Here is a 9,861-nt window from a genome sequence, read left to right as displayed (position 1 = left end):
CTTCTGCTTCTGCTTCTGCTTCTGCTTCTGCTTCTTTTGCTTCTTCTTTCCATTCCATTCCATTCCATTCATTTTTGGTAAATCCATTTGATGAGGAGACTTCCTACCCAAATTACACAAACATCTCTAGCAGCCACATCATACACTGACCATACTCAATGGTCTTCCACGTCAACTGCATTGCCTTTCCTCCCTCAGATAACATTATTCCTTGTGATTTTAATGATTTGCACTAAATCTGTTCTGCATAATTTTTTTATGTGTGCGTAATTTATGACACTAACAGTAAAAGTGTGATACCCTTAGAGTTAATATTGTTCATATTGTAAGTTTTGAAAATTTGAAACCAAAGGAGAAACATATAGGAGAGTGCAGACTATATATCAAGCATTTTTAAATAAATCTCAAAAACGTCTTTTGACTTTTCAGGTGATGAGATACAGTGTCCTCTCTCTCTACTGTTCCAATTTCCATTCTTTTTTATTTTATTTTATTTTATTTGCACGTAGAAGCTTATCCAGACGGGTTGTAATATGGATGTGATAAATTACAACACCCAGTTTTCATCATGTTGTTGTTTCATAATTCATGAAGGTGAGTGGATTGGATTGGATCTGAGTCTACAATATCTGTCCCACTGCTTGAAGTTACTTGCATGCTTTTTGTTCAAGTTGCCAAAAACTCACGAGAGGAGGAATCATCGCATTAGCAATAGCAACAGACTTATATATTGCCCTATAGTGCTTTACAGCACTGTCTGGGTGGTTTATAATGTCAGCATATTTCCCCCAACAATCTGGGTCCTCATTTTACTGACCTCAGAAGCATGGAAGGCTGAGTGAACCTTGAGCTCCATCAGAATTGAATGGACTTTGGTAGACAAGTCCAGAACCCTACTCAAGAAGAGGCACCTCAAATGCAATAGGGCTGATGTGCTAAATTTTGAATTAATAAATCAATTGCTAGTAGTAGAACTAGTGGTAGTGGTAGTTAAATAATATAATGAAAGTTTGGGGGTTGACAAACAATCTAAAATGTCATGAAGGGGACAGTGAGCTGAAGAGTTTGGCAACCCCCGATGTAGCTGGAGGTCCACCATAGGCACGAGAAATCCATGGATGATTAGGCCAGTTACTATCTTGTAGTCCAACCTACCTCATAGGCAGCGTCAGTAAAATCAAGGGAAATTATAATTCCCTTCTATTTTGCATTGGTTCTAAATCAAATACTCTACTACTGAGCACAACATCTGAAGGTTCAGACAAATTGAAACATAGATGAGAACGTTCGGAAAACTGTATAAGGAAAAACAAGGATGTTTTTTTTCATAGTGTGGAGATTTCAATTATATCAGTTAAGTGAGTCAATCCATCCATTTATCGGAGGGGTCAAGATTCATACAGCTCAAAGAGACCTTACAATAATGCACCGCTTAATAAGGAAAGCTGATTACTAAGAGTAGATGCATCTAGCTTCCTTGGTTAAGCGCTGCTGTATCTCAGCACATGAAAGCTATCTCACAAGGAGAAATTGAGAGAACTGTGCATCAGAGGCACATGAAACGTCTCCAGTTGACATACTTTCAGATTTCAAGTTTCATTCATTAAAGACATGTGGCCAGAGGCCACACTATTAACATTACAAATATTTACAATACAATTAAATGAGGAAAGCTTACTTCAACATTATCCCTGTACCTTCTACTATTTAACTTCTGCATGATTTTAGACAAATCTTTTATGCAGGCAGGGCAAAAACGGATTGTACTGGGTTACACATCCTCATTAGCATTAGATAAAAGAAAAGTTGTTTAGTTCCTCTGAACAGAGCTGGGAGATAGCCCTTTAATATATTTCTCACAAGCTGATGAAAATGTGGATAACGTTAAAAAATAATGTGATAAATCTTCAGCATGACCACAATAGGAATGTGCTGTGAAGGCATGGTTTTCAATCATAAAACTATGAAAGCTTGCTGGAGTTTATATAAAGTTATGGTCACCACGATGTAAAAAAGATGTTGAGACTTTAGAAAGAGTACAGAGAAGAGCAACAAAGATGATTGGGGGGACTGGAGGCTAAAGCATATGAGGAACGGTTGCTGGAATTGGGTATGTCTAATTTAATGAAGAGAAGGACGAGGGGGGACATGATAGCAGTCTTCCAATATCTCAGGGGCTGCCACAAAGAAGAGGGAGTCAAGCTATTCTCCAAAGCACCTGAAGGCAGGACAAGAAGCAACGGGTGGAAACTAACCAAAGAGAGAAGCAACCTAGAACTAAGGAGAAACTTCCTGACAGTTAGAACAATTAACCAGTGGAACAACCTGCCTCCAGAAGTGGTGAATGCTCCAACACTGGAAGTTTTTAAGAAGAAACTGGACAGCCATTTGTCTGAAATGGTATAGGGTTTCCTGCCTGAGCAGGGGGTTGGACTANATATTAGCTAAATATGTAGTTTGCTTACAGTCTAGGTTCAAATTGCTGATATTGTTATGAAGGCAATAACCTAATTGTTATTAAGGCAATAAACTAATATCGCCATAAGGTCCAGATTATAAATCACTTCTCACAACACCTCAGGTTCCAAAGGAATAGATATTGAGAATGAATAATTCATAGACTCAAACAATTCATGTATCTCCAACTGCTTCGTTAGATTTGAACATTCTCTAATCAGAAAATGGGACTTTATCGATACAAGCTTGGTTTGAGAGTAAACCCATTGTAGCCCATAATCAAAGAGCAGAAAGTTCCCGAAGAACTGGTTTTATATGGGTCTTTCAAATTGTATGTCTATCCCCATTCAAACAATATTTTCAGGATAATGTCCATAGGAGATATTTTTAAAAAGTTCTCCACCGATGCAATAAAGATCATTACTGGGTGTAAAAGCTATTGCTCCCCAAATAATTAACTACAGTTAATTCTGAATGTCTTTAATAGAGTTACTTGAGAGTAAATGGTTATGAACAAGGAGGGAGAAAGAGGTTACAGGTAGTCTTTGCTGATTCACTCATTCAGTGACAATTCAAAGTTATGACAGTGCTAAAAAATAACTTTATGGCCCATTGGTGACCATTCACAACCTTTGCAGTGTTCCTCGGTCACAAGATTGCCATTATTAGAGTCAGTATACATTGTTCTGTGCCTGACTTGTGGTTAGGAGGCAAACTCAAGCTGAAGGGGTGAGTAATCTTATCTCTTTCCAACCAGAAAGCATAATCGTGGTCACATGATCGTCCACTTCATGATTGCTTCATTTAGCAGCTGGATTGTGTATCCCAATAAGGGTCATTGAGTGAGGACTACCTGCATGCTTTCTGAAGTGTGCAGAAATTTGGCTATTCAGGAGAGCTCTTCGGAAGTTGTAGAAGAAGAATAGGCTGAGCTAGAAGGTGGGGTTAAATATGTCATCAGCCTGGAGTCTCAGAGTGATGTGCTTTAAGCCAGGAGATCACAAGGATTGTCTGGCTGCCGTTATGGAAGAATTAGCCCAGTAGGCGCCTGAGTTTAGGATTCCTACACTTTTCGGGAGGCTTCTTCCTTTTCCCCCAATTTGGAATTATTGCATTACCATACTAGACCTAAATCCAGCCCCTCTTGAATTCTGTTGACCCTTATCTGGGCCAATTTAGCTTTGACCATTAGTTGACTAGATTCTTGTGGTATAGGTAGCAATAATACACATACAGTATGATTTGAACTCAATGAATGCTCCTGATTAGTTGCGCCGGAAATAGGTGAAGGCATGAATACTGATATTTTGGTCAACTCTGTTGCAACCCTTTTAGACGATTCAGAAACTACAGCTGGTCCAGAATAATGCCACTCCTTGAGAACTGCATCGATCACCAACCTGCTTCTGGGCGTACCTCAAGCTGCTGCTTGTCACCTTGAGCAGTTATCTCTTCTTGACTTGAGATCTGGGTGTTCTCAGGACCACTTTCTCCCAGTGACTTCAGCCTGTCTGATAAGATCTATAACAAAAAGTTTCCTCCGAATCCCCACCCTCTGGAGAACATCACCATCCTTTTTTCTGCTGCTTCCTTTCTCTAATCTCCATTCCTCAGGTTGGTTCTGCAACCAATGAAACAAGGAGAAATGTATTTATTTCATCATAGGTACAGTATATATACTGTACCTATGATGAAATAAATACATTTCTCCTTGTTTCATCAAGATTCAACTTCCTCCCTAAACTTTGTGCAATACACAAAACATAAGGAATACACGTAACCCCAACATGTTCTAGACTGATAATGATCTGCATGCCTTCAATTTCATCCCTGCTTTACCTCCAGTCAACAGATTTGTGATGGTTTAGAACAACAAAAACCTTGAAAACTTATTGACCTGAACAACACAATCAATTTATGTACTGAGAGACTAAGCCCGCCATTGCTACTATCTTAAAAACCCAGATATTCCAATCTAGAAAACCTAAGCAGTGTAAGATCAAGTTAATATTTGAAATATATATATATATATATATCAGAAAACATTTGAAGTCTACTTTGGATGCTTGCTTATCCTTCTCTGGGAACAGATTCCTCTATTATCCTTTCCTGGCCTTTGTGCAGAATTTTAAAAGCCATCACCTCCTGAAAAAAAATCATTTCAAAATACAGATTTTTTAGAAACAGGCTTTTGGTTTCTATATTCTTCAACACTCATTTCCTTCCTTTCAGCCTCACAGGGCACCAATGCCAAACAGGGCATCCATTCCTTGACATCAAAGCGTATTCTTTCAGTTATCTTCACTATTTGCTGAAGGTACAAAGGGGAAAAGCTAGCCCTGTTTGCTTTAACTTATATTCTAATGGTGAATTACATTATAAGATATTTCTGTGAGCGAGATTTAACCCTAGCCTCTCCGTTTTTAAGAGAATCTATGTAAAAACTGTTAGATTGCACTCTCCTTCCTTCTTCTCTTCCTCTCCAATAACCCAGACTAATTTAAAATATTGTTTGTTGTTGTTGTTGTTGCTAGTTCTGGTCCATTGCGACCCCATGGACAACGTTCCTCCAGGCCTTCCTGTCCTCTGCCATCTTCTGGAGTCCATTTAAGCTCACGTCTACTGCTTCAGCCACCTCATTCTCTGTCGTCCCCTTCTTCTATTGCCCTCCATCTTTCCCAGCATTAGGCTCTTCTCCAGTGAGTCCTTCCTTCTCATTAGGTGGCCAAAGTATTTGAGTTTCAACTTCAGGATCTGGCCTTCTAAAGAGCAGCCGGGGTTGATCTCCTCTAGGACTGACCGGTTTGATCGCCTTGCAGTCCAGGTGATTCGCAGGAGTCTTCTCCAGCACCATAGTTCAAAGGCCTCAATTCTTTTGCGCTCAGCCTTTCGTATGGTCCAACTTTCACAGCCATACATTGCAACTGGAAATGGCCTTGACTATACACACTTTTGTTGGCAGGGTGATGTCTCTGCTTTTTAGTATGCTATCTAGATTTGCCATAGCTTTCCTCCCCAGGAGCAAGCGTCTTTTAATTTCTTGGCTGCAGACCCCATCTGTGGTGATCTTGGAGCCCAGGAAGATACAATCTGTCACTACCTCCATTTCTTCCCCATCTATTTGCCAGGAATTGAGAGGATCGGATGCCGTGATCTTGGTTTTCTTGATGTTGAGTTATATTAGAGACACATCCCTTCAAATTCTATGACTTGCAGCAAGTTTGGTTAAAACTACAGAATGCTGGCAAAAGCAGTAAATGACAACCCATGGGAAACCTGTTTAGCAAGAAAAGAATGGTCCTTCCCCCTTACCTTTGATAGCAATAGCACTTAGACTTATATACTTCTTCATAGTGCTTTACAGCCCTCTCTAAGCGGTTTACAAATGTCAGCGTATTGCCCCCAACAATCTGGGACCTCCTTTTACTGCCCTCAGAAGGATGGAAGGTTGAGTCAACCTTGAGCTGGTCAGGATCAAACTCCTGGCAGTGAGCACAATCATCCTGCAATACTGAATTCTAACCCCTGTGTCACCAATACTCCTTGATGGTACATAACATAAGGTGTTTCTAAAGAGTTCTTCTATTGGTTTTGTGTTACCACTCCATTTGAAGAACATTTTGTAGCAGAATTCATTTCCAAGGAGAAGACTTGGTGCAGTTCTCACAGGTACGTGCATGTGTATATTTGGGTTTCTTGAACTAACCACATTCACCTGACGGGAAAAGCCTTGACCTCTCCCAAGACTTACAGGTTCTCCAGCTTCCTATTATTCCCAGTGAAATCCCAAGAAAACAGACCGGGTGAGAAGGTCTTCCATAAAGCTTTTGTGTGCTTCCAATGAATTAATAGTTACTGTACAATTTCTGATTTGCTACAAAGATGCTGTCATAGAACTACGAATGAGAGACTGTGATTGCTAGTTCCACCAAACATGTCCAAACCTTGAGACCCTAGAGCTCTTTAATATTAGTGTGAAAGTTTGTATGTGTGTGTGTGTGTGTGCACAATATAGAATTAGAAAGCTGATATATCATGGTAAGCAAACTGGTACTCTCCATATGGTCAGCTCCCACAATTGTTTGCCATTGGACCTCCTGGCTGGAAATGCTTTCATCAAAATCAAATCACCTGCAGAGAACCAAGTTATCAACCTTTGCTGGAAATTCTCTAAAACTGTACTGTACTTCATCTCTTATTTATTGGGTTAAAAACATTTTAATAGCAGACACATTATTCTTGATCTACAAATTAGCACTGGCTGAGATTTACTTCTTTGAAAGGTGATGGATAGTTTTCATTTGAAAAAAAAAGTCCATTAGGTCAGCCTTGATTGAGAATCTCTTTTGTATCCAATCTTTTAATCCTTATGGAGCTTGCCTTCCCTTTTCAAATGACTTTGTTTCCCTAAATGCCTGTACATCACTAAGAATTTGATTTTCTGAGCAGAGAGCTATAAAAGTGACTTTCTTTGTGGGTGTTATAAAAACAAAGCTTGATGAGAGAAAGAAGAACGATTCAACATGTATCAGTTTTCTCTCTACATTTCCAGGAATAATGTAGAGCTGGGGAAAGAGTGATTATTTATAAGCCAATAGCTGCTAAAAATACTGCTCCAGAGAGAGAGGAGTTATCCTCCAATTATCTTATATCTCAACTAACTCGGTGGAAGTGCTGTCTCAACATTATGAGAATGCAATCTGCTGGAGAAACACTAGGATGGAGAAAAATGCTACACAAATTTATGGCAGGAGAAATCCCATTGAACGATATACTATTTACTTCTGCTTGGGACAGATATGCATAGAATTGTATCGTGACATTGCCAGAAAGATGTTTATAAAAGGGAGGTATAGATACACCACAAAAATACATTTCTAAATGCAAAGCAGATGCATTTTAAAAACAACTCCTATATATGCTCCGATGTACATTCCACTACAACAGATTGAAACATTTATTTATCTTTCTCTTAACTTGATCCAGTTCATTCCAAATTTATAAAGCTAGCATTGAAAGGTACCGGTTCCAGCCCAGAGCTCTGACTGTCTGGAAAAAAAAGCTGATGCAATATAGGATTTTTTTTATAACAGCCACATCTCCATATCATGTTCTTCCTGGTTTTGAAATTAACTATAGGACCTGAAATAATGGAGAAAGGGGGAAAACCAGTTATATATAATGAGCATATACTATTTTGAAATGTGACTTCATGGGTAAACTTTTTGATGTAGGTTATTAATATTTCTAAACCTTTTAAAACAAACAAAATCCGCTTGTATAAAATGTTGCAGTAGAAATAATCTAACCACCGTTCTTTTGTTTTCTTTACCATTCCAATGGCTTGCAATAGGCAAGAAAATGTTATTTTGTCTTTTTTACTTTTTCCATCTCCACCTATGAAGAAAAGGAAAAGTATGCAGGAAGTGCTGGTTCAGGCTATCCCAAATTGCCAATTCCGTAAGGGCTTAAGACAGTGTGTGAAATTTCCATTGGCACCAGATTTTGCTTGGAAATATCAGTTCTTCCTTCTTGTGGTCCAGAAATGCTTAATAAGGAATAAGAATCTCCAAACCGTAATTAACCATACAGGTAGTCCTTGACTTATGACCACAACCGAGCCCAAAATTTCTGTTGCTAAGAAAAAGATGATCACATGACCCCGTCATAAACATGCAATGTCCTGGGGTCATGTGATCACATGTTGTAACGTTCGGACGAGCAAAGTCAATGGGGAAGCCACTTAACAACAGTGTTACTAACTGAACAGCTGTGGTAAAGGTCGTAAAATGGGGGCAAACTCACTTAACAAATGTCTCATTTAGCAACCGAAATTTTGGGCTCAATTATGTTCATACGCCGAGAACTACCTGTACCGGCATCCCATGAGAATGGGGGGGAACCACTTTGAGGACAGACCCCTTTTCCTGCCTATGTTATCTCTTCCGAGGATTAATCTTAGAACAGGGGTCTTCAAACTTGGCCCTTTTATGACTTGTGGACTTCAATTCCCAGAATTCCTCTGGGAGTTGAAGTTCACAAGTCATAAAAGGGCCAAGTTTGAAGACCCCTGTCTTAGAACCACATCACAACCGCCAGCGATTAACTCATGGCTCAGATTTTATCTCCAACTCCACTTAAAACGTACAGTCCCGTGGATGCTTCAAGTAGGCCGAGAGGCTAGCACTGTGTAATAAAGATAGCTTTCCAGCGGTAGAGATGTAGTTATCACTTTGCATCAGACAATGCAAAACATTGGAGTTTTATTGCAGGCTTCCGTTTTTTTTTTATTGGACATCGGAGAGTAAGAAAAGAGACAGCTCTCTCTTACCTGGAGCAACGCTACTCATGCTCCATAAAAGGCTGCTGAATGAGTTATCGTGACGCAGGCAGGTTGCCATATTACTTGGGTCCAATTACAATCTCTTCCTTCACTCTTCACTTGTCACCCACCAAGACTTCATTTTGCCTGGTGCTCAGCTACTTTGAAGTGCTAAGTAGAATTTCACTTGCCATGGGGTAATTTGTAGTGATCTATGAAAATAATAAATAATCCAATCTTTAATGCCACTGTGCACAGTGTGCGATGTTTTCTTGTTTACCATATTAAACAGCTGTCAAGCAGCCATATTTTACAGTGTTTCAGGATTTCAATTATATTTTTATTAGACACTACCAGTTTGGTTAGACAGGCTATAAATCATTGATGGGTGGGGTAAGGAATAAAGCAATCCATTTTTTTCCCCACCAAAAAAAAAATCCCCATCAGAAATTTGATTACAAGGCAACAATTAAAGTTGACATTTGCAGCATCAGCAAATGAGACGTTTGGATGGAAACATGACCCTCCTCTAAGATACAACCAGATTAAAGTTGAATAGATTTCTATTATTTTTATTCATCTGAGGTATGGCGGATGATTTCAGTATTGATTGCCCTGGTTCAGAATTTTCTGCAAAGTTCTGGCTTTTTTGTAAGTAGTCCTCAACTTACAACAGTCCATTTAGTGACTATTTAAAGTTATAACGGCACTGAAAAAAGTGGCTTATGACCGTTTTTCACAATTATGACGGCTGCAGCAAGCCCTTGGTCACATGATTTACATTTGGATGCTTGACAGTTGGTTCATATTTACGACGGACACCATGTCCTGGGGTCGTGCGATCCCCTTTTGCGACCTTCTGACAAGCAAAGTCAATGGGGAAGCCAGATTCACTTAACAACCACGTTACTAATTGGACAACTATAGCAGTGTTTCCCAATCTTAGCCATTTTAAGATGTGTGGACTTCAACTCCCAGAATACCCCAGCCAGCCATGCTGGCTGGGGTATTCTGGGAGTTGAAGTCCACACATCTTAAAATGGCTAAGGTTGGGAAATGTTGAACTACAGAGATTCACTTAA

Source organism: Protobothrops mucrosquamatus, unplaced genomic scaffold, assembly GCF_001527695.2.
Source record: "Protobothrops mucrosquamatus isolate PMUCROS unplaced genomic scaffold, P.Mucros_1.0 scaffold827, whole genome shotgun sequence".
NCBI lineage: Eukaryota > Metazoa > Chordata > Lepidosauria > Squamata > Viperidae > Protobothrops > Protobothrops mucrosquamatus.
Note: the sequence above shows the minus strand (reverse complement) of the source record.